Below are 23,325 nucleotides of genomic sequence, written 5' to 3' on the forward strand. Positions count from 1 at the left end.
AAATTAACCCAGTGACAGGCTACAAAGTAAATATAAAAGCCCCCAAAGTGGATGCAGATGTGATGTTGATGTAACAAAATCAAAGAACGTCAGAAATCCACAGAAAAATAGGCTCGCCCACCTGCGTGGAGATGGGTGTGTTGTTGGCTAACCCAGGTTGGCCCCTTTGGTAACTGAGTTGAATTTAGTTCTCCAGGCAGCAAGGCCAGGCATGTTCCCACGGCAATGGCAAAGGGCCTTTGGCCGAGGGAAAGGTGAATCCCCCTTGAGGCTACGCTGGGAACTGTCACCCACTTGTTTCCAGCTCATGTTAGTGGCCGACGCAAGCCAACAGGAAACCCAGATTCAAGGGGTAGGGAAGTAGATTGCTCATCTCTATGGAGAGGGGCTAGGAATTCACACGGGTAAGCGTGGCTGCAGGGAAGAGAGAAGGATTGAGACGGTCAAGGCAACCCATGTCCCAGCTGAGAGCCGAGGAAAGAAAACTTAGTGCTGAGCAACCAGTGAGTGTGCATGCAATGCTGTTGAAAGGGTATGAGAAAAGAGAAAGATTACCTACCTGTACCCTCTCCAAAGGGAATATGACACAGTGTAACAGGATGGAAGATGATGGAGAAGTATTTTTTATGGGCACATAGCCCCCACGTGTTTGTAACCCTACAGGAAGACAAACAAATGCAGGATTTTTTCCAAATGGCAGGAATATCATTTGGTAGACTAGTAGCACGGTACGAATAAGATTTCTAGTTGCTCTGCTAATGTTTCTCTTTTCCTTTCTACTTCCACTTAACTTTTCTCTCCAAAAACAGTGAAGGAACTTTAAACATTCTGTGATATTTTAGTCGTCACAGGAGGAGAGTTATTTAAACTGCTCCAGAGGATTCCACGAAGAGTAACAGTTTTTCATCTTTGCCATATCTATGACTTTATTAATAATGATATTTCCCCTTCCAAAGGAGAGTATAGCAGTTTTTAACTGGTTTCTCGATTACTTAATTGAAATCTCACAGCAAATCTTTCTATATAATGTGGTGAAAATAAGGAGAGGACTGAACGTCACCCCTAAGCTCCGTGAATTGATGGAGAACTTTAATAACGGCTGATGAATATGATACTATCATATAATAATGGTTTCATTATGTTTCACAACACTGCCACCTATGTACTCTTGGCCATTCCTCATTTATACTATACTTCAATTCAAAAAGGATTTAAAGTCTTGAATGGTCTTGACTCATTAAACTATTCTGCAATGTTAAGGGTCCATTGTTTTATGATTAACTCCTGATATGAAACACGAGAAAGAAGGCGGGGAAAAAAAGAAATGTTCTCAATCATTCATATGCCATATTGTAGCAGGAGGAAGAAACTGCACCAACAATGAGGCTGTGAAAAAAAGAGCTCTAATAGTAACATGAAAAAGTATTTTTAATTAAAATCACAATGCTCTAGGCAGGAGAATTGTTTGATTTAATGCCCCCTGAAATACCAAAATAAATGAATTATACTTTAGTTACATGTAAAGAATGCTTTATTTTTAGCAATTTTTAAGCACCTTGCATAAAAGATTAATAGATGCAACGAAATGCGTTACACAGCTGTGGCCGCAGCGCCTGCTCCAAAGGCCCGCTGGGTTCGCAACGACGTTTTTGGAGACACCGGCCTGAAGGGCTGCCTTAAACAGGGTCTGTATGTTGTTTCCTGGCAGTGAGTGCTGCTTACAGATGCTCCCGTTTAATTAAAAAGGACGTGTAAGTGTGTGCAATACACAGTGCATCCTATTACATTTAATATATATTTTATCAATTAAAGAAGATACCTTTACATTAAATTGATATAAATTAATATTATTGAGTGTTAGGAAAAAAATTCCTGATATTAAAAAAGATACAGAGTTACATCATTTTTAATGGCAGATTTAATTTTTACCACATTGTCCTTAACCAGAAATAGAGGGCAATTCCTAGGAAAGAAGAATAAAGAGAAATAGTTCAGAGATTAGAGAAGAGATTTTAAAACAGTTTGAGCAGTGGCCCTGCCATTTCTCTCATCAGCACAGAGACGGAACACATTCGTGTGCCGTTTACATAGATCTGTAACTGAGAGAGGAAAGCATTCAGCAGACAGGTGAGGACAATCAATTCAAGCCTAGACGCAAGCCTAGAAACCCTCCAAAAGCAGCAGGCTAGATCTCCATATTGTTCAGGACTGTGGGTCAGATTCAAGGCCAAAAGATGACAAGGATTTGCAACTGCCACTCTGTATCTAAGGAAGTCACTTTTTAAGGAGAAGGACAGTGAGAAATATTGCAAGCAGCCGCGGCACGCTCTCTCCCCGCTGCCTTCCCGGGTGTGGGACGCTCCGTGCCTCCTCCTCTCCCTCCGCACTGGAAAAGAAGGTGTTGCCTAACACGCCTTCTCCTGTTCCCCCCACGCAGTCCTCCGCCCGCCCGGGCCGCCGGCTCGGCGGTGTGGATGCTCGGAGGCCTGTGATCCCCGCACACTTCACAGTCTGCGCGCTCAGGAACCAGGGGCGGCCGCCTTGACGCCATGCCCTCCACAGAGGGAAATGCCACGTCGGTGCCATTGCTCTTCCCGGACCTGAACTGCGTTCTCCACATACGGAAACCTGCACTTTGCTGAAAAATTGGGAACCTCTGCAAAGTATTTTTATATATATATGAGAGAGAGAAGGGGATACCTTTAAAAAGGTATGCTAACTAGGACTCCTGGGAATCCAAGAACAAAACGTATAGGACTGTCCCCTTTTCTACCTCTCACCCTCCTGCCTCTGCCTGAGGGTCTGCCCTTCACTCTGCAGAGGGCACTTCTGTTTTCAGTCCTCCCTGTGCAAGTCTCTGCTCCTCTTCAAGACGTTCCAGCTCCTTCCCCTCGGAGGGACTTCGGGCCTCGGACTCTGGCCTCTCCGCCCCTGCCCCTGTAGGTCATGTATCCCCCCAAATTGAATTCCTCCGTATGGAATGAAACCTCAAATGTGTCAGCAGGAGACTGTAGCTGGGAGGCGGGGCCCTGTCCTCAGGAACCCCCGAGGCTGGCCTGCCGAGGACGCCCCACCTCTGTGTGATGATGAAGACACGCTTTCTTGGTCTTCCCCAGACAGGCTCTGTTGCCTTTTCCTTAACTCTACTCTTCTCTCTTTCTCTCTCTCTCAGACACACAATTCTTATACTGTGAATTGAACATGTTTTTCCATAAATAAAACATCACATTTGCCCGATGAAAATAGTAAATCATATGTTAAATTCATTCAAGTCACTTTCCCTTTTTTCCCTTTGTTCAAACTTCTTTTTCCAGACAATGTGTTCAACAGTGGTTTTCAAAGTATGGTTTGGGACCCCAGAAGGTATAGAAGGTCAAACCATTTCAAAATAGTAACTGAGGTGTTGTGTGCCTTTTCTACTCTCATTCGCTCTCAAGTGGACAGGGAGAACCCGCAGAGGCTACATGGCATCTAGTGCCATCATCGTTGTCACCAAATGGAATATATACCCTTACGGACCCTGTGTCTTCTGAAATCTTCCAAGGTAAGCTCTGTGGGGTCTCCATTAATTTTTAAGAGTAACAAAACATCCTGAGACCAAAACATTTGGGAACCACTGGCACAGTAGATAATAAATACAAAACCACTCATTTCTACTCCTTTAAGCCGTAGACTGGTTCACCTCTGAGGGACTCCCTTTGGGTGTATCCTAAATGCTTTGCAATTGCAACTTTTCCTCACCTTCAGCAAATTAAAAAAAAAAACCTTTCTAAACAGAAAGCTAGCAGTGTAGTTTCTTTGTAGTTTCCCTTTAGCCCAAAATTTGGATTTTGATTTTCTCCTACCTCCAAAGTTGAAACTTTCCTCTTTTAGGAGGTATCTATATATCTATAACTACAACATATATTGCATATTGTTTCAAAATAAGTAAATATACAGGTATTATACAGAAAGTCTTGTTTGACAGCCAGCCATTCTCGCAACAGACTATACGTAAGGAACCAAGGAGTTTCTGTAGACATCATGTCATCTCTACGACAGACAAGCATTTGTTCTCCACAGAAGGACAGTTGCTCTAAGGACCTTTACTTTACAAACACAGCCTTTTAATTTACTAGAGAAGAATGAAATGAAACCAAAGAAATTGGATTTTAAACGCAGTTTTTTAATACAGAATGAGCTCTAATGGGTCACCACTGAAAAGTGCTCAGGGCTCCCATGAAGTTTGAGAGCAAACGGTCAGTCACCATCCACCATCCAATTATAGTTTAAAAATAAGTTAAAAAATTGATTTTTAATTTAAAAAAAAAATTCAATTGGATTCCACCTATTCTAGCCACCTTAAAAACAGCAAGAATCAAAAAAACAGAACTGTATCAATAAGCTAAGTTTCATCTGTCAAGTTGATTTCTGGGGTTCCTATTCCATACGGCTTCTCTGTGGATCAAGAGCTTTCCTGTCATTTACTAGAAAAGCTCTTTGCCCCTTGACTACAGACCTACCTATAGTTTTATCCCAGATCTTCAGAGGCAAAGCCTCGCTCAGGAACTTATAAAACCCAGCTTCCTGTTCACAGACCCTTTACCACTTTAAAAGTTACCTCCTGGTGCCAGATGTACTGAGAAACTGCTACAAGTGGGTCACAACCAAAAATGATGGGTCGATACAAAAAGATCTAGGGAATTATGAAAAAAAAAATATTGACCCCTATTTTCAAACTGACTACTTTGAACATATTTTTGAAATCAGCTTTGCTTTAAGGTCACTCGGGCATTATAAAACCTAGTTGGAAGTTACTTCAAAGTCGTTTCCACTGGCTTTTCACTTTGTTCATGTTAATACACAGAATAGAAATAACAGGCATGATTTAGAACTCAGAACAAACTCCAGAACCTGCGCAGTCCCCAAGTGCCCATATCTTGGAAAAAGAATGGAAATATCAAACATCCCCTGCTCTGTCCCTTTTCCCTCAGTACAATAGTTAAAATAAAAGATGCTTCTCTATGTACCTGCACTGTGACATGGTCTCAGTCTTGGCTCTCACGGACAGCTTCAGGCGCCAGCTGAGACAAACACCCCATTCTTGAGAACCGAGCTTTCATAGACATTCCCTGCTGGGCTGTTGTGTCCACATATCAAGGTGATGCCTTCCTGATTGTGCTTGACCTAAAGGGTTCTGTAGGTGGGGCTAGGCCAATCAGATATCATCTCCCGAGAATTTTCACTGAGCAGGATGGATGGACTGACAAACACAACAAGCTGAGGTACAGCAGCCCCCCCTTCTACACACACACACACATTTATGCATAAGCTCAGATAAGGTGCATGTCTTACAAGAAAACACGCATCCTCCTCAAAAGCCACCGTGCCTCTCCTCCTGGCTAATATACCAACAAACCTCAACTTAGCCCGACTGAGAGCGTACTGACCCTACAAAAAGATAGAATGACCGTTCACATAAGGATCTGCAGGACCTTGCAAATGGGTTCCAGCAGGAACCCAGGAAACATGCCAGGGAATGGGACCTTAGGGTCCTAAGCCAGGGTAAAATATATAGCTGGTTAATGGAGCGTTTGGGAATATCCTCCCATGACTTAGAAAGAATACACCTGCAACAACCCCTAAAGGAAGTCCTAATGAGGTGAAGGTGCTAGAACTGCCTTGGCATTGTTGGCAAAGAGGGAAAAAAATACTTACATGTAGAGCCTACTTTCAGGGATCTGTTATAAAAGACTAAAGAACATGTTGGATGACTATGTCACCAGGGGGACTAAAGCTGTCACGATATCACTGAGAAGCTCCGTAATGTCTGTCCTCCGCTGGACAGGACTGCCGGTGGGCATGGTGTTACACAACTGGGATCTCTAGTGACCATTGGGATGGTAGGTTCTGGAACAGAAGAGGCCACGTAGCAGTACTTAACCATGAGATTGAAGCTTGATGTGATTACTGTAGCTGGCAGCAAGACCAGGGTGCTGACCAAGGGGCCTTGGCCCAGGGAGATTCATGATGATGGCTCATAAACACAAGGTCAAGGCTGATGGGAAACCAAGGAGGTTGTCTCTTGTTATAGGCCGATATCGTTCTCCTAACCGAAGGACTCGTGGTACCCTGCTTGCTCAGTTTCCACTCCTAAGCAGGTTTTAAGAGCCAGTGTAGCCCTGGCTGGTGTGGCTCAGTGGATTGACAGCTGGCCTGTGAACCTAAAGGTCACCACCGGTTTGGTTCCAGGTCAGGACACATGCCTGGGTTGTGGGCCACGTCCCCAGTTGGGCGCATGCAAGAGGCAACCAATGTTTTTCTCCCTCTCTTCCCCTCTCTCTGAAAATAAGTAAATAAAATCTTTAAAAAAAAGAAGAAGAAGAAGAGCCAGTGTAACTGAATACTGGAAAATGTCCAGATCTCACCAAAGTTTTTGTGTACAGGGTCTGATTTATCATTGATACTAAAGTGCTCCAAATGCTCTTATAGCCCCCCCTATTTTTCAAGGACAGTTGGAGGCCAGGTAATAAAGTCATGGCCAGGTCCATCTCACAGCGAGGCCGCTGGACCCCAGCCTCCACCTGGCGGTCATTTTCTGAATGCCTGGTCGGGATGGATACACTTAGGAGCTTGCCGAACCCTCACATGGGTTCCTCTCCCTGCGGAGCGAGAACTATTGTTGTAGGATGTTGCAAGCAGAGGTCTCCAAAACAGTCCTCTGATGGAGATAGTGAGCCACCACAGTATAGCATTCTGGATAAAACAGGGAGAGTTGCACTCCCAGTCATTTCAAGAGCACGTCAAACCACCCGTCACTAGGAAAGAGGCGCAGAGCATGGCCGTCTGCTGCAGGTTTTGGAGGCAGTCTCTACTGGAAAATACCACTTTAATCTATTTTTATCACAAGTTTTGAGAGAGGATCAGAGCAATGGGAGGTGACGCCGTACAAGTGGGAGGCTCCCAGGGCCACGGGACCAGCATTTCCCACAGTGCTGGGCACACAAAGGCTGGTGAAAAATGCAGTATGGAGCCTCGGGCATGCTGCAAGAGGTCATTTGCACACGTCTCAGGACTTAGTATCTGATCCTGAAAACACCAAATGCCTCTGCACCAAAGCCAACGATGGTGAGCTGTCATATCTACAAAGTTTGTAATCTTAGGTGGCCACAGAAGCTCTTTGTTGCATAACAGGATTGGTGCATTTGGGATGAGGCCTCTCAGGTCCTGAGGACGTAAGTAATTTCCCTCCACCCACTGCCACGGCATCTACCTGTGTTGTACTAATGACTCATTTTCTTCTACCAATCATCTCTGGGGCGTGGACATTCCTAATGGCTAACTGAACAGCGGAAGAGAACACACAAGGCTCCTTCAAAGATGGGTCAACTCTATATGTTGGTAGTTGGTGGGACGGAGAGATGAAAGACTTAAATGAACTTTGAGTATTTGCATGAAATCATCCTTCAGCAATTCTGCCATCCTCAGCAAAACATTACATTTGCCCTGCGTATGTATATGTTCATACTAAGGATGCAATATATTTGCTGTTTTTAGATTAATTTCATATTTTGAGTGTCAATAAAGGAGCTTAACTGAGCAATAGTTTTATAATAAGCAGTAATCTCATAATAAATGCAGGAGAGTTCTAAAAATATTGTTTCCCCGATAAACAGGTATAAACCTAAAAGGACCTCTTCATGAAATCTGGTCCCTACAAATTCTATGACTAAAAACAACTAGCCATTTTGGACATTGCACAGAGATTTGTGAGGAAAATCCATGGGACCACTTTCAGGTCAGTTGGTTTCCACTGCGACACAGGCTTTAGCTGATATTCACGGAGACCAAATAAAGAAGCCGCCGCTTTGGTGCTTTACAATTCAACCCGAGTTACTAAGAAAACATCTTTAAGACTAGGAGAATATCCTCCCGATGAAAATAGAGCAGAACAATTAGAGAACATAAATATGGAAAAGAGGAGCCTTGAAGAAACTGGAAGAAACCAAAGGAAATTCTGCAAAGAATAGAGGACCTTAAAAAGAAAAAGAAAAAACAGAAAACTTCCTCAAATACTTATTAGTAATACTGCTTGGAAGGCATAAATATTGCTGTTTATGCTATTGTACTTATTTTTTAAGGAAATTACTTGAGAAATTACATCTTCGATGTAGAATAATTAGTAGATGCTTTCGGTGATGCGCCCGGACATTGGGGGGCTTATGCGTCCATTCTCCAGCTACTGCAAGTGTTGGCTGCCAACAGCCCACAGCTGCACCTTCGGCCGTGGCTGGACCCAGGCCTGCGTGAGCACTGCCTCAGGCATGGCTCCCAGCCAGGAACTGCCTGACAAAGGGCCGCAAAACCTGTTCCCCTGCCTCAAAGAGGGACTCTGTGGTATGCTCTGTCCATCAGAGCTCCCTGTGGTGTTAGCCAAGGCAAGACTTCAGCTGAACCCATGTCTGTGCCCAGCTGCCTCCCATGTCTTACTCCTTGACTTTTCTGGCTTGCAGAAGCTGCCCGTCGCCTTTGGTTTGATGCCAGGTGGCACCCAGGAGCCTCAGCCTGATCCAGGTTCTTGTCATAGAACAAGAAGGAATTCAAGTGTGTGGCAGAAAGACTTAAGGAAGCACCTGAGAAGTCAGAAGGGGTGACCTCAGCAAACAAGATGTGCCGATGGGGTCTGGGGAAAGGTTCTTATTAAATGTGGGCAAGGGGGAGGCTAGGGTGGCCTTCTGCTTCTGACCCTGGTCGGGTGACTGCCGACGTGGCCCGTCCTTGTCTTTCCTCTCCAGATAGGGATTTGGGGGGTCTTCCCAGTTACAGGAAATTGGGAAGGGGGAAGTAAGCAGGGGAACAGGTGGTCAGTGAAGGTCATGTGTGTGATGTCCCAGCCAAGACGATGGAAGGGAGGGCTGCGGCTTGAGGCCTTTGTTCCCTGTGCTAACCTTCCCACCTCATAAATCCCGAGAGACGTCAATCCTACACTCCAAGGAGTACGGGAGTATGGGAAGAGGAAGGGTTGGTGCTCAGTCGTCTGTAGTTGCTCCAGGCTGAGATGAGGCGCAGGCCCACCTGGCTTGGGATGGACAAGCTTTTCCTGCCTGTTCGCGGGCCCGGGCTCTGGGTCCCCTGAGTGAGGAGGTACAGGTTGGAGTCCTTGGGGCATCATCATTTTTACATGAAACCATTGTAACCTAGGAGATATAACATAACAAGAAGATTTTAAAAGGCCTGGGCCAAGTAATAAAAGAAAGAACAGTTATTAATGGGCCAGGGAGCGGAAGGAGCCAGGTGAAAGAAGGGAGAGCCTGGCGCACCTGTCCGAGGCTGACGGTGTGTTACTGAGAAGCCCTGGGTATGGTCCCGCGTCGCTCCAACCTTAGCTTTGGTCATCACTCCTTCTCACTCTAACTCTCCTTCTCCCGCTTGTAAAGACCCTTGTGAATATATTGCAAACACCTGGATAGTCCAGGATCCTCTCACCCCAAGAGCCTCAGCTAACATCTGGAAAGTCTCTTTTACATATAAACGACAGTCAGAGCCTGGAGATTGGGATGCAGACATATCTGAGAGCCTTTATTCAGCCTACACAGTGCTATCTAGAAACACAGATGATACTTTAATTTCTATCTCCTAACATTCGCTGTTTTCTTCTAAAGCAGCAAATGGCCAAAGCGGAGAACAGGGGAGGAAGGGGAGGACAAAACTCAATCTATTGTTCTGCTTAATTGAGTTCCGGGAGACACCTCTTCCTTACCTCTGCGTGGTCAGCGGAGACAGTCACACAAACAGCACAGGGGTGGCAGAACCCTTCTCCAGGTTTAAGTCTTTTAACAGAAAATGTTTCAGTGGTCAATTCTCAGGGGCCTGGCTTTCCTATCTAAAACTAGAGTAACCTAGGGTATTTAGCTGTTGATTTTCTTATGACATAGCATCTATAAAGGAAAAAAACAATGATCATGAGTTTCAGAAATAAAATAATACCTAAAACCACAAAAAATGTTCTCCTGAGAAATGTTAAGAACTTCTCATACGGTACGCTCAAATATCTTGGTATAGTTATCCCTGCATTTGATACACCCAGACAATAGAAAAGGATCTTCCGGGATTGTTCAGATAGTGAATGACACAGCTAGAAATGAAGAAGTCTCTTGAATCATGTCTGGGTGCCCTGCGAGGGAGTGAGAGAGCAAAGGGAAGGGGGTCAGTGCTTAAGAGTGGGAAACAGGGAAGCGATTGGCCGGCTGTGCTTCTTGTATATAGTCTCCAAAGTTCCAAGATCATAAACCAGACAGACTAGACAAAGCCTGTTGTCTACGTAAGAAATGTCCAGACGTGTAGAGAATTTTTCTGAGTTAATCTGAGCCAAACTGACGACAATTGCTGGGAAGCAAAATCTCAACACATTGCGAGAATGCTCCAGATAATGGCAGGGTTTTGTTTTGCTTTGTTTTGTTTTAAGTGCACAGATGCCAGGAAATTCAGAAAGATTTTATTCATACATTTTTAAGTGCTCCCTGAAGAATTTTCTTAAATGAACTTTTTAATTGTTTCATATCAAATAGGTCAATGTCTTCACCTGGTTCTTTAGTCATCTGAAAAACAGAAAGTTTGGGATTTTTTCAGATAATGGCATTTTGGGCACCTTATTTTATCCATGACACCCAAAGGAGGAGGTGTAAGGAGGGTTATACGAAATTCATTGGATTAGGGAGTAAAAGAGACTAGATGAAAAGTAAAACAGATAGACACACACTTCTTTCCATTGGTGGGTGTAGGACAGGTAACAGCACATAGAGATGGTGTTTTCGGGGAAGAAGATAACAGTGCGGGTCCTGTGGGCTCTTGCTCTGGTGGGAGGCTGTGCCCTGAGGGGCCTGGGACTCTGGGAGACTCAGACATTCAACTGCCTGTTATTGTAGATGCAAACAGACAATAGACAGGCTCGGTTAAGGTAAATATTGACCTTTGTCAAGGAAGACTGCAACCTATGTTTGACATGACTACCCACCATGACTCAACTTTAGTTAGAAAACTTTCATTTCAGGCCATCCTATGAGGTTCCTTTCAGTCTCTGCAAGGCCGTCTTGCAGGCCTCCCCTGAGTGTGTCAGGGTTAGTGTGTGGCCCCTTTTTCATCACACTATGCAATCAAACCTCTAACTGCTGAATGAACAAAATAAGCCTAATGGTAAAACAAAGAAAATGGCTGCTAAAGTTTGGCAAATATTATTTATCCTTCTTACAGCAGCATTAGAAGATGAAAGTATAATGGATGAATAAGCTATTCTTAGGAACCGAGAAGGAAAACAGTACACATTTCATCCAAATCTACCACAGGGAAGGGCAGGTCTTGAACATCCCTTAGGAACATGTTTCTCCTAAATATTTGTCAACCACTCGGCTTTTGTGGTCTTTTTCACTGAGTGGTGCTTCCTAAAGAACACCATCCATGGGAATTCCAAATGCCCTAAAACAGTCTTGATTCCCTGTAGATTAATGGTATATTAATAAAATCTCAGAGAATGTAAGTTAACTGGCCCATTAATTCAATTCTCCTATTAATATGCGCCCCAATAAACCCCAAAACTCATTTTTCCCCACGTGCTCCCACTTTCTAGCCTCTGCCTTTGCCCATGCCATTCTCAGTACCTCTGAGATCCGTTTCTCCTCTTCTCCTTTTCCCACCCTCATCTAGGGATTGTCTGATTGCTAACGCCCAGCTCAGAGATCACCTTCAGCTTTATGTTCTTTTCAGCTCAGAATAGTACAGTGGTTAATAGGTGGATGCAGGAGTCAGACTGAATTTGACACCTACATGAACTACTTCCTAGTTCGGACAAATAAACCTTTCTCAAACACTGCAGTTTTCTTCTCTATTAAATAGAGATTAATGGCTTAACCTACCACCTGATTGTTGTGAGGGTTAAATAAATAAACATGTAAAACACTAGCTAGCTGCAGATTGACTGCTACATAGTGAGTTTTTGTAAAGGTCAAGAGCTACATGTCAAAAGTGAAACTAACCACTTCCTCTTCTGGCTCCAATTGCACTTTTGGTTCTTCTTTACCAATCTTCCTACAGTGGATTAGTTAACATGTACATCAAATTGTGTCTTCTCTAAGGATGGAGTAAAAGTTTTCTTTATTTTTTATCCTCTATACATTTTCCATACTCTAATATCGGAAAAGTTAGCCTTTATTGAACATGCAATAAGTGCTATAAATTATGTGAGCTTTTTATATGCATTATCTCATTTAATCTCCATAATAACCCTATGTGGCAAGACATAGTAATCATCTCCACCTAACTGATGAAAAAACAGGTTTAGAGGGATTAAGTAATTTGCTTAATGTTGCTTGGTTAATAGAGATTTTCTGATTCCAAATCCCAAAATCTTAACTACTGTGTTATATAATATCCTGGTTGTTGCACTACAAAAGTATTGAGTGGCATATCGAATGACCATAATCTTTTTTAGAGAGAGGGGAAGGGAGGGAGAAAGAAAGGGAGAGAAACATCAATGTGACAGAGAAGCATCAACTGCTCTTCATACACCCCCAACCTGACCTGGGACCGAACCCACGTCCTAGGTATGTGCCCTGACTGGGAATTGAACCCGTGACACTTTGGTTTGCAAGAAGATGCCCAGCCAGTTGAGCCACACTGGCCACGACTGGATGACCATAATCTTTACCATAAAGATTTGTACAGCCTGTTGTATTGGTGGCTATATTATGAATAACCTCTATCTGCCTTGGAGAGTCATTTTTACTGGGAAGAATAAAGTTAACAAGTTAACAATAAAGTTTAAAGAATTGTTTCATGGAGTCATAGGGGGAACTGAGGAACAGACAGTCCGCATTGGCATTGCGGAGAGGCTTGCCACTCCAGGTGGCCCGCGCACCGGCAGCCTCAGCGTTGCCGGGGGCTGGGGGGTGGGGGGCGCCCCTGGAAAGATGGACTCACGCTGGGCCCCAGCCCCACGCAGCGAATCGCAGTCGGTGTCTTAGCAAGATTCTCCAGATCAAGAATCATTTCTACAGAGGTCATGAACCAACAATTCTTCACTTCTTAAGAACAGAATAAATAAAAATTGTTTGGACTTAGATTTTCTTTCTAAAAGTAAATGTTAACAGATCATAGAATAAAATATAGAAGGAAATGGGTAAGAATGCCTTTTTGAGAAGTTTATTTTAGATAATAAAGGATAGTCTATCTAAGAAACCTCAACTGGGAAAAGTTCCTGAGACTATGGAAGATTCTAATTCCAGAATATAAGCTTCCTGAAAGCAGCGTGTTTGTCTCATTTATTGCTATATTCTCAATGCATAGAAGAGTACCCAGCACACAGTAGGGACAAACAGATATATGCTGAATGAATAAATGTATGTTCTTAAGATTCTTAGGGTAATTAGAGTACGTCTCCAAAAGAGTAGGATTGGGGGCAGGAATAAGTTCGAGGGTTCTATTGGCTCAGACTTTAGAGATGTGATTTGTCTTACATGTTCCAATATAGAAGAGGTTTTCTGGCACAAAGAAGGACATAAGGAGAAGAGAATGCAATGTTAACACCGCCACATGTCTTAATAAGGGACAATTACAGATCACACATACCAGAAACAAAAAAAAACATCTTTTCTTGATGGCCAGACATCAGAGCCATTTCTTGTTTTAGAAAACTCTTGGGCATGATAAACTCTGGAGTCTGTTTTTTGAATGTTATCCCAAGAGTTTTGCTTGGGACAAAATGATTCACTCTGCACCTATTTCTGGACACAAGGGACCACATCTCAGGAAACGCCCAATAGGAAAGGCAGGCAGATCTCTAGCTCATTGGAAAGGGAAGACCTGTTTTCACCCCAGCACCTACTCAGAGTGAACTTTTGAAGTATGTCATTCCCTCTCGCTGTACCCAGCCTCAAGGCCAGGGACATAATCATGACTAGGTTATGAAGGAATAAAACAATAAATATGTGTCCAGATAAATCACAGACGGTTTATAGTTAAATAGAACAAGTGTAGACACAAAGGGCCTTGTCTCATTAATGACATACTGGACAACTAAGATTTCTTACAATCCTTAAGTGTTGAAAATATCTCATTCATTTACCAGTTTCACTGTTAGAAAGTTCCAAAAATTGCCAACCTTCAACTATCTTGCATTCACCATCATCACAGTGAAGGAAGGAGCAATCCACTCTAGAATGTTAGAACAAAATGTTTTTATTCCATTCTAAATGGAAATGTTGAACAGCTAATAACTGAAATGAAAGCAGGACAGCTATTGTCCCACAAAGCAACCTATATTAAGGACATTGTCATGATGATAGCAAATTTTATTTATTTGGGTTTATTTTAACACAACTTTCTTTCTTTCTAAGGAAGGTAAGATAATTTTAGGGGTTTTTTGGTTAGTTTATCATCATGACAAAAATGAAATGTAGAAGAAAAAGACAATTTATTTTGCAAGAATTTAATGCGAGGAAAGCACTTAAACAGGAGTATTGTTCTCCAAGCCGTTCCTGGCAGCGCGCTGGCGAACCTGCCCCTCGACGGCATCCGCCCGCCCGTCAGAGAGCTCTCGTGGGTAACCTTGGGCCAGTATTTCCTGTGACAAGGAAAACCAAAAAATAGCTGCAGTGGAATGAAGCAGCGTTTCAATCTACCAAACAAAGTAATTCCAAAGAGTTGATGGATGGCAGGTCAAATATGTCAAGTGTTCCAAAAATTAAATAGTTCACTCGTAAATCATTCAACCCAGGCAAGAGCAAAAATAACAGTGCTTGTCCTAACAACCACCAGAAAGAAAGGACACATTCCAGCCACAGTGACAACATGGCTTTCTCAGTAATCCCCAACAGCAGCATGTTTGAGAGGGCAGGCAGGACAAAGAATGGAAATATCCATCTTAGTGGACCGAACCCCAGGACATATTTCAAAAGACAACAAAGGCAACAGCTCATGCAGACAGTGAGACAAAAGCCAAACCAAAAGAAGTTTTATGAAAAACAAAACACAGGTCTGCACCTTTCAACAGAAAGCTCCCTGACATACCTGCACAACTGGAAGAGCGCTGCACATAGCGGTCACCTGGGGCTAAAGCAGACAAGGGGGCGAAGGACGGGCTTGTCTTTCTGTGACGTGCACACCAGGAAAACAAAAGGCGTTCCATAGGTTCAAGGCATACAGGTGTCAGCTTGGTCACACTGGTATGAGGCACTGTGTATAGGGGCCGAAAGCTGCCTGAGGCGACCTACCTAAAAGTGCGAAATGTCACATGACCTCTCTTCTAATCTTTCTTTTCAGTTGAAAAAATAACAGTTACTTGAATGTAAACTGTCATTGAAAAAAATGAAATTAAAAAACGTAAGTAACAGATAATGGTATAATACTCTAAAATGTGTTTGTGCGCATATACACAAGTATGTGGTTTGTTAGTTTTCTTCACAAATGAAGGCATATGTTATATACACATAGGTACTATTCTGAACCTGGCCTCTTTTGGCCAAAAAATGTATTTTGGAGCTATTTCTTTGTTAGCACTAAACATCTGCCTCACTTGAAGGGACTAGATAATATTACATTGATTGAATGCCCCATCATTTATTTAGTTAGCATGAAAACAAATTGTTTTTATTCTTTACAATTAAAAGTAACGCAGGGATCTCTTTCTAACGTTATCACTATACACCTGTATCTCTGTGCATATCTATAGGATAAATTTGCAAATATTAAATTGCTGGTCAAAATCTGTGTTCCTTATTTTGATAGACTTCATCAAATTGTCCTGTAAGGACATTAACTGATCCCTTGAAAAGAGTTGAATCCACCACCAAAACTTTATGGGGCTGTCTGTTTACACACACCCTCATTCACTCTGTATTTGACCTGTGATGAATCTGATAGGTGAAATGGCATTTCACGTTTAATTTTTATTTTTAAAATTATAAATGTTAACATCTATTCATATTTGTAAGTGCCATTTGTATTTCTTTAAATATGTGGATTGTTTCTTTTATCGATTTGTCAAAGCCCATTATTTTCTGTATTTTATCATCAAAGACATCATTAATTATAAGAAGAAACTTAAAATCTCTGCTCATTAAATTAAGAAACAATGCTTTCTTATCACCTATAATTTTTAATTTGAACATATTAAATAATCCTCCTACACTTAAATAGGCATATAGTTTTGCCCTGTTTCACTGTTGCACACAGAGATGGGAAATACAAGTGTCTCCAGTTCACTGTCGGACCCCTCAGAATCCTCTGTAACACTGAGTCCCCCAGGCCCATGGTTTTCCCATCGCAGTGTCTTCTGTGCATCGAGAGCACTGACGTTGAAGCGTTTTTAGAAAACTGTTCCACAAGGAACCGAAAGCCCTCAGAGCTGGGCTCTTAGGTTGACATTGCAGTTAAGCAGACTCGCCTGCTCTTGACTCCTCTGGCTGTAAGAATGTTGCTGAGCGAGACTGATGCCCAGCTCCCCTATCCCCGCCTTCTGTTTCCTTCCACGAGGCATGGTAAGAAGCTTCCCCACATCCCCATCCTAGGAACATTAACATGTAGGGAAGATGTGAATTGCAATTAACCAAATCCTCCAAGAAAGCTAGTCTTTGCATTGGGGGTTATAAATATCTTTCTCAGTTTGGCACTTTTATTTTCACTAATATTTTTTTCATTGAGAACATTTATGTTTTCATGTGGTTAAAGGTGTCTTTTTTCTTTATGGAGTATGAATTTTATATCTTGAGCTTCCCCACACCGGTATAATTAAAAAATGCCCCTATTTTCCATAGGACAATTTTGTTTTTTGTTTTGTTTTTTTAACTTTTAAATGTGTGATCTGGCTACCAACAAATAAGTCGACAAACAACAAGTGTTGGAGACGATGTGGAGAAAGGGGAACCCTAGTGCACTGCTGGTAGGAATGCAGAACTGGTGCAGCCGCTGTGGACAACAGTACTGAGTAGCCTCAAAAAAATTAAAAATGGAACTGCCTTATGACCCAGCAATCCCACTTTTGGTAATATATATTAAGAGTCTCAAAGCATCAATACAAAAAATTATATGCACCCCTATATGTTCATAGCAGTATTATCTACAGTAGCCAAGATCTGGACACAGCCGAAGTATCCATCAATAGGTGAACGGATAAAAAAAACTGTGTTATATTTGCTCAGTGGAATACTACACAGCAGTGAAAAAGGACCTCTTCCCTTTTGCAACAGCATGAATGGACCTGGAGAACATTATGTTAGGTGAAATAAGACACTCAATGAAAGATAAATACCACATGATTTCACTTATATGAGGAATATAAAACAAAAACAAAAACAGGAGATAGGAGGTATGTGTATGTTGTGCATTCAGTAAAATGCCTAAGGTAGAATCCCAGCTTTCTTTTTTCCCAAATAACCACTCAGGTTTCCCACCATGGTCACATCCTACTAAATTGTCACATCTGTGTTGGTTGATTTTATAATTTAACTTCTCTTTTATGCATTGATCTATCAACATTCTCCTAAAGTACAACAAAATTGTCTTCTACAGTGAAACTTCATGAAATATTATAAATCTTGCAAGGCTGATGAGCTTTCATTACCCCTTTAAGTTTTCTGCATTTTATTTGAGTGCTTATTTTTCTGGAGTTTTCTAATCGGTTTATGTTACAAAAATCACTTTCCTTTTTATTGCTACAATATTGAATTTAAAGAATTGAGACTTGCAATTTCTAGAATATCTACTTACTGTTTAAGAACAATGAACTCTTACTATTTATTTAAATCCCATTCTGTAACTGAGTGAAAGCTTGTTCAGCTTGCTGCATAACAGCCAATAAGTCGAGTGACAAGAAGTTGGGACCAGGAAAGCAACTTTATTTGGGAAGCCAGCAAGCCGAGAGGAAGGCAGAGGAGAGTCCTGAAGAACCATCATGAGAAAGTACAGAAATTAGGCTTCTTTTATGTCAGAGGAAAATGAGAGGGTTTGCAATCTGGAGGCGATTGGTGAATGCAGACATCTAGACGTCAGCAAGAGCCAAGGGGGACAGTGAAACATCTCTTTCCTTTTGGTCAACAAACTCTGGCTGCTGTGGTCCCAGTCAGGAGGTGCCTATAAATCTTTTAATTTAAAAAAAAAAATCATTATTTTTGTATATACCTTCCTTTCCTCCTTGGGGAGGTAGTCTCAAGCAGGGAGATTGTTTCTGTAATTCCTAGGCTACAGGTTAGATTCCTTTAACGATTAGCATATCTCCATGCGGGACTGAGCAGAAGCTGTTAACACGTCATGCTTAAACAAGTTGAGATCACAAAGACTGATTATTTATTTTATTACAATTCCCCACTGTCAATTGGTCCATTCCACAATCCTGTGCAATTAGGGATAAGGGGACGTTGTCTCTCATCTGGCTACTTCCTGCTGAGCGGGGTCGGTGAGGTGAGACTATGGAATGGAACCATTTGACCTGATCTATGAAATATTCTTTAGTGCCCCTCTTAAACATGAGGGTTTTAGAGTTTTCATAGGAATTTCCCTGTCTGTCTTAGTAGGCTTAGCCTTTTTAACACAGCACTTAATTATACAGTATATAAGTACTATGAATAATATAACTACAAGAAGGATGGCGAGACCTAGCTTGAGGATATCACTTAGGAATGAACGTACCCCGTTCAGCTTCCGTGAGAAAAGGCTTGTGAACCAGTTTTTGATTCCACCTAAACTCATTCTGCTCTGATGTTTTAAGGTTTGTGGGAGCCAAGTAGCTTGTTGTCTAATTTTAGCAGTATGAGTCTCTACCTCAGAAGAGGAATTGATATACATACAGCAAGTAATATTAGCAACAATACAGACTCCACCTTGTTCAACAAGCATATAATCTAAAGCTGTATGGTTGTCAAGTACAACTTTAGCAAGAGAATCCAAGGATGTGTGCAGCCCAGTAAGGGTGGTAGCTGTTTCATTTGCAATAATATCTAGGGTTTTTGATAGGTTCCTAAGCACATGCTGATGGGCTGCCACACCGCGCCAAGGGAGGAAGGTGTAGTCAAAGACATAATTGCCTCCCTCAGGGAGACCATGAGCAACCCTAGTGAACAGCTTCAGGGAACTGGACCAATGGGCAGCTTCTGAAACATGATGGACAGAGAACGGGGTTGCCAAGTAGCCTAACAGGCAGGTTCCACCTATACGCCAACTGTCAAGACACTTGTATGCCCAGGCCTGGTCATTGGATCCGCAAACAAAAATGTAGCCCATGGGTGCACATAAGACCCCAGTCATATTCTGAAAGTTAAGGTTATCCCCTTGGGGGAGGTGGCTCAAGACGTTTTCTAACCAGGGGTCCGTGCGAGGCAGGGTCCCTGATGGAGTCATATGGCAGCTCTGTAAGGGGGTGGGGCTGTCCTTCAGATCGGTGGCATCTTGGTCCCTCCAGACCCTGCATAGTTTAGTGGAAGCATAGGCAGAGGACAGGTTCGCACATCGTTGTCGAATCAGAGGGAGAGAAGCTGGGTCAGCGAAACACGTCTTATTACACGGACCCGCAGGAGCAGTGCTCCCACCAGGCGCGGTCAAGTTCACGTGGCCCCGCGGTTCAGGCTTCGTGCAGTTCTTCCCTGAAGCCACGGCTACAGAGCTCTCAGGTGGGGTGAGGAAGAAACAAGGAACAGGAAATTCATAATTAACAAGTCTCACTCGGTAAACAACCTTAGGAAATTTCATGTCGTAATTGACTTGGAAAGTCGGTACCTGAGAGAAATTTAAAACGGGCATGACTAGAGGGTCAGAATAATCCAGCACGGAGGAAGGTTTGGGGTGACAGATCCAGCAATGGGACAAGTTAGCGGAGGAGGCTATGGACTGAGAGATTCTAATCAAGGAATTGCCCTTCCACGCCAGGGTGACTCTCCAGAAGACGGCCAGGACATACAAGGTGTAATAGGTTTTCATTTTACTTATCTCTTTTATGAAATGGTTGCTTTAGGTCTTCAAGGGCTTCTCAGGTCCACGGTTTATCTTCCTCCTGAGATGGGGGGACTTCTGGCGCTGCTGCTCTTAATTCCGGTGGGGGGTGTCCACGGCTTCACTCCAGCTGGCTTGACGGGCGCACGCGGGTCGGCAGAACCTCGAGGGCGCGGAGGCCTGGCAGCCGGGTGCTGTGCAGGTCCCTGTTCTCTGGCGGTTGCCAGGAGGACTCGGTCTCTCTGGCACACAGGGTCACATCAGCGAGATAGCAGACCTGCCAGAGGTAAACTCATGGACAGACGTTCGTGTGGGGCCCAAGGTCTTACCATAGTAACAGCTGCCTGTTGCTAGATCTCACAAAGCACCCCTGGGTCGCCTGCCCCGGCGAGGCCCGGCCTGCCCGACTGTACAGGTTCGCGGGGGCTGAACCCGAGCCTGCTGCGCGGAGCGCTCCTGATCCGCAGCAGGCATCTGCAGCGCGCTGTCCCACCTCCAATGAGTTGCCCGACACGTTTGGGCAATGCTCTTTTTCAGAGTGGGATTCATTTTCTCAGTTTTTCCTGTTGACTGTGGTCTCCAGGAAGAATGTCATTTCCAGTTGATGTGCAACATTTTAGACACCTGCTGAGTGACATTGGGAATGAACACAGGCCCCTTGCCACTTTGGAGGGCGTTTAGCAATCCAAATCGAGACGTGACTGCTTTGAGGAGGCCTTTTCAGTTCGGGTGGAGTAGGCTTCCACCCATCCTGAAAAGGTGTCCACAAACACTAGCAAGAACCTAAAATTTCCAGAGGCTCGGGCCACTTGAGGAAAGCCTCCCTGCCAGTCCTCCGTGGGCGCGTTCCCCTTATGCCGAATCCCCATCTGCAGAGGCTTAGCAACAGTGCAGCACAGACCACACAACCCTGAGTAATTCGTTGGACAGCCTTTTGGCAACAGGCCCCATCGCATACATTGTATCGTCGGGTCCACCGCAAGGGGGCGTCACCTGACGGGTGCTGTCACGGATGTGCCGCATCACGGTACGCAGCGGTGGCTCCGGAATCAAGAAGATTCCTTGTGCATTACACGTCCAGCCTGATCGAAAGGAAATCCCCATTCCTTGGCCCCTCCTTAGGCTTTAATTATACCGGCTGGCGCTGGCACAGGTCAGTTTGAGGGGGGGAGATGCTACCATGACTAGATACCCACCTTCTCTCGCTCCTGCTTTGTAGCCTGTTCGCCCAGATGATTTCCTTTGATTGCATGGATTTCACCTCGCCGATACCTAGGGCAGTGTACGACGGTCACGTGTGACGGTGTGTGACCTGCATCTAACAGCAGCAGAATCTCAGAAGCATATTTAGAATCTTTATTTTAGGCAGTGAGTTGCCCTTTTTCTTTCTGAATGGCCCCATGGGCATGTCCCGCTAAGAAGGCTCACCAGGAAGGAGTCTGTCTGGATACACAGCGGTGGGCGAAAGTAGGCTTACAGCTGCAAGTACGTGGAACAGTTTATTCCTGGTTTATTATTATTATTATAATCATAATCGTCATGCCTTTTTCCGTACAACTGTAAACCCACTTTTGCCCACCCCCACGTTTACCTATTTGCCTTCAGCCAGAAGGGCTCTTGAGAGAGCGAAGATTCGCCTTTTGTGCTGACCTCCCTGGGGTCGGGTTTTTGCCTCTAGAGTACTTTGTAAAGTCTCCGCAGTGCACCGGCAGGAAGCTTACCTCGGTCCAGGAGGCTACGCCCATCAATGAAGAAGTTCAGCTCCGGTTCTGCTCACTCTGGTCCGTCAAGTCCGGCCGGCTACAATTTCCCAGCTCGAAGACGAAGACGCGGTCTGGAGTTTGGGAAGCCTCGTTCAGGGGCAGGGCAGCTGGGTTTAAAGCTGAGGCCGGTTGTAGCCCGGCCTGATACTCTCCCAGGCTTCCCGACGTCAGCCAATCATCTCCCTTTCCTTCCAGTAAGGAGGGGACGTGGTGAGGACGTCTGTGGTGGTAGGCTGCCCCCGGGGAAATGTCTAAGCAAGTAGCTGTCACGACTTGAAGGCAAGGGGGCCACCTTTTGCTCTTGGTCTAGTTGTCCAGAGAAATGAGTAGCTAGTTGTGGAATGTTGCCCAAAGTTTGTGTCAACATGCCAAGACCTATGCCTTGTCTCTCGTGGACACACAGGCTGAAGGGTGTACACGCTGAAGGGCATACAGGTTGAAGAGCTTCTGTAATTTCAGCCCTTACAGCTGGGGCTGAAATTAACCTGTCCTTAATTATCAAAAGCTGTTTGTCATTCTTTAGTCTGAGTAAGAGAGTCCCGATCCTGTCCTTTTAAAGCCTGAGAGAGGAGTTTTACTGAGTCCAGAATTTGGAATCCAGATTTGGCGGAACCCTGCCATCCCTCCAGATCCCCGAGGTCATCTTCACGTTTCAGGGGGGTTGGGTCTGCCACTGACAGCTTCTGTCAGGCAGCGGATCCCTTCGACCTTGGGACAAGGGCGAAACCCAGATAAGTAACTGGCCGTTTACCTATCTGGGCCTTTTTCTGAGAGACATTCAGCCAAATGATTCAGTCTTAACAGTGCATTGCAGGCATTTGTCACAAGTGAGTTTGCCACCGATAAGTCATCCACGCACTGAAGTAGAAGTCCTTCGCCTGAGATAAGGTCCCCAAGGCCCTTAGCCAGCATTCCCCTAAATGAGGTGGGGGAGTTTGTTGTTTTTTTATTCCAAGAGTGTACCTTTACTTACCATTTTGTATTAGTTCCAGGGGCACGGCACAGCGGTCAGTCATACACTTCACCACGCGCTCCACCCGATATTTCCAGTACCCTCCCCTCCCCCCCGGCGCCATCCGCAGCTATTACAGTGTTATCGCCTGTATCCCCTGTGCTGTCCTTCGCACCCCCGTGACTGCTTCGTAACGACCGGTCTGTCCTTCTTAACCCCTTCACCGTTTTCACCCCGCCCCCCAACCCCCACCCCTCTGGCAACCACCCGCCTGTTGAGAAGGTGGGGGAACTTTTGGATCCTTGTGGCAAAACTCTCCGGCAATACTGCTGGTCGCCCATGTTTCCAGGGCTGACCCCTCGAAAGCAAACAACCGCCGGGACCCTTCGGCCATGGTGTGCAGGAAAACCCACCCTTCAGGTTCTGAAAACCATCCAGATTTCCCGGAAGCGTGCTGGTGAGAATTTGAATCACTTCAAATTCTTCTTTTTTGTAATTAAATAGCGTATTGTTGTTCTATGACAGCTGTCCCAGTTTTTCCCCCTTTGCCCTCCTGTGCCCAGGCCACCCCCCCCCCCCCCCCCCACAGTGAGTCCCCACACTGTTGGCCACGTCCTCAGGTCATTCATACATGTTCCTTGACTAGTCCCTTCCTCTTCT

The sequence above is a fragment of the Pteronotus mesoamericanus genome, unplaced genomic scaffold, assembly GCF_021234165.1.
Source record: "Pteronotus mesoamericanus isolate MK-2021 breed Mesoamerican mustached bat unplaced genomic scaffold, CSHL_Meso_final contig_2, whole genome shotgun sequence".
NCBI lineage: Eukaryota > Metazoa > Chordata > Mammalia > Chiroptera > Mormoopidae > Pteronotus > Pteronotus mesoamericanus.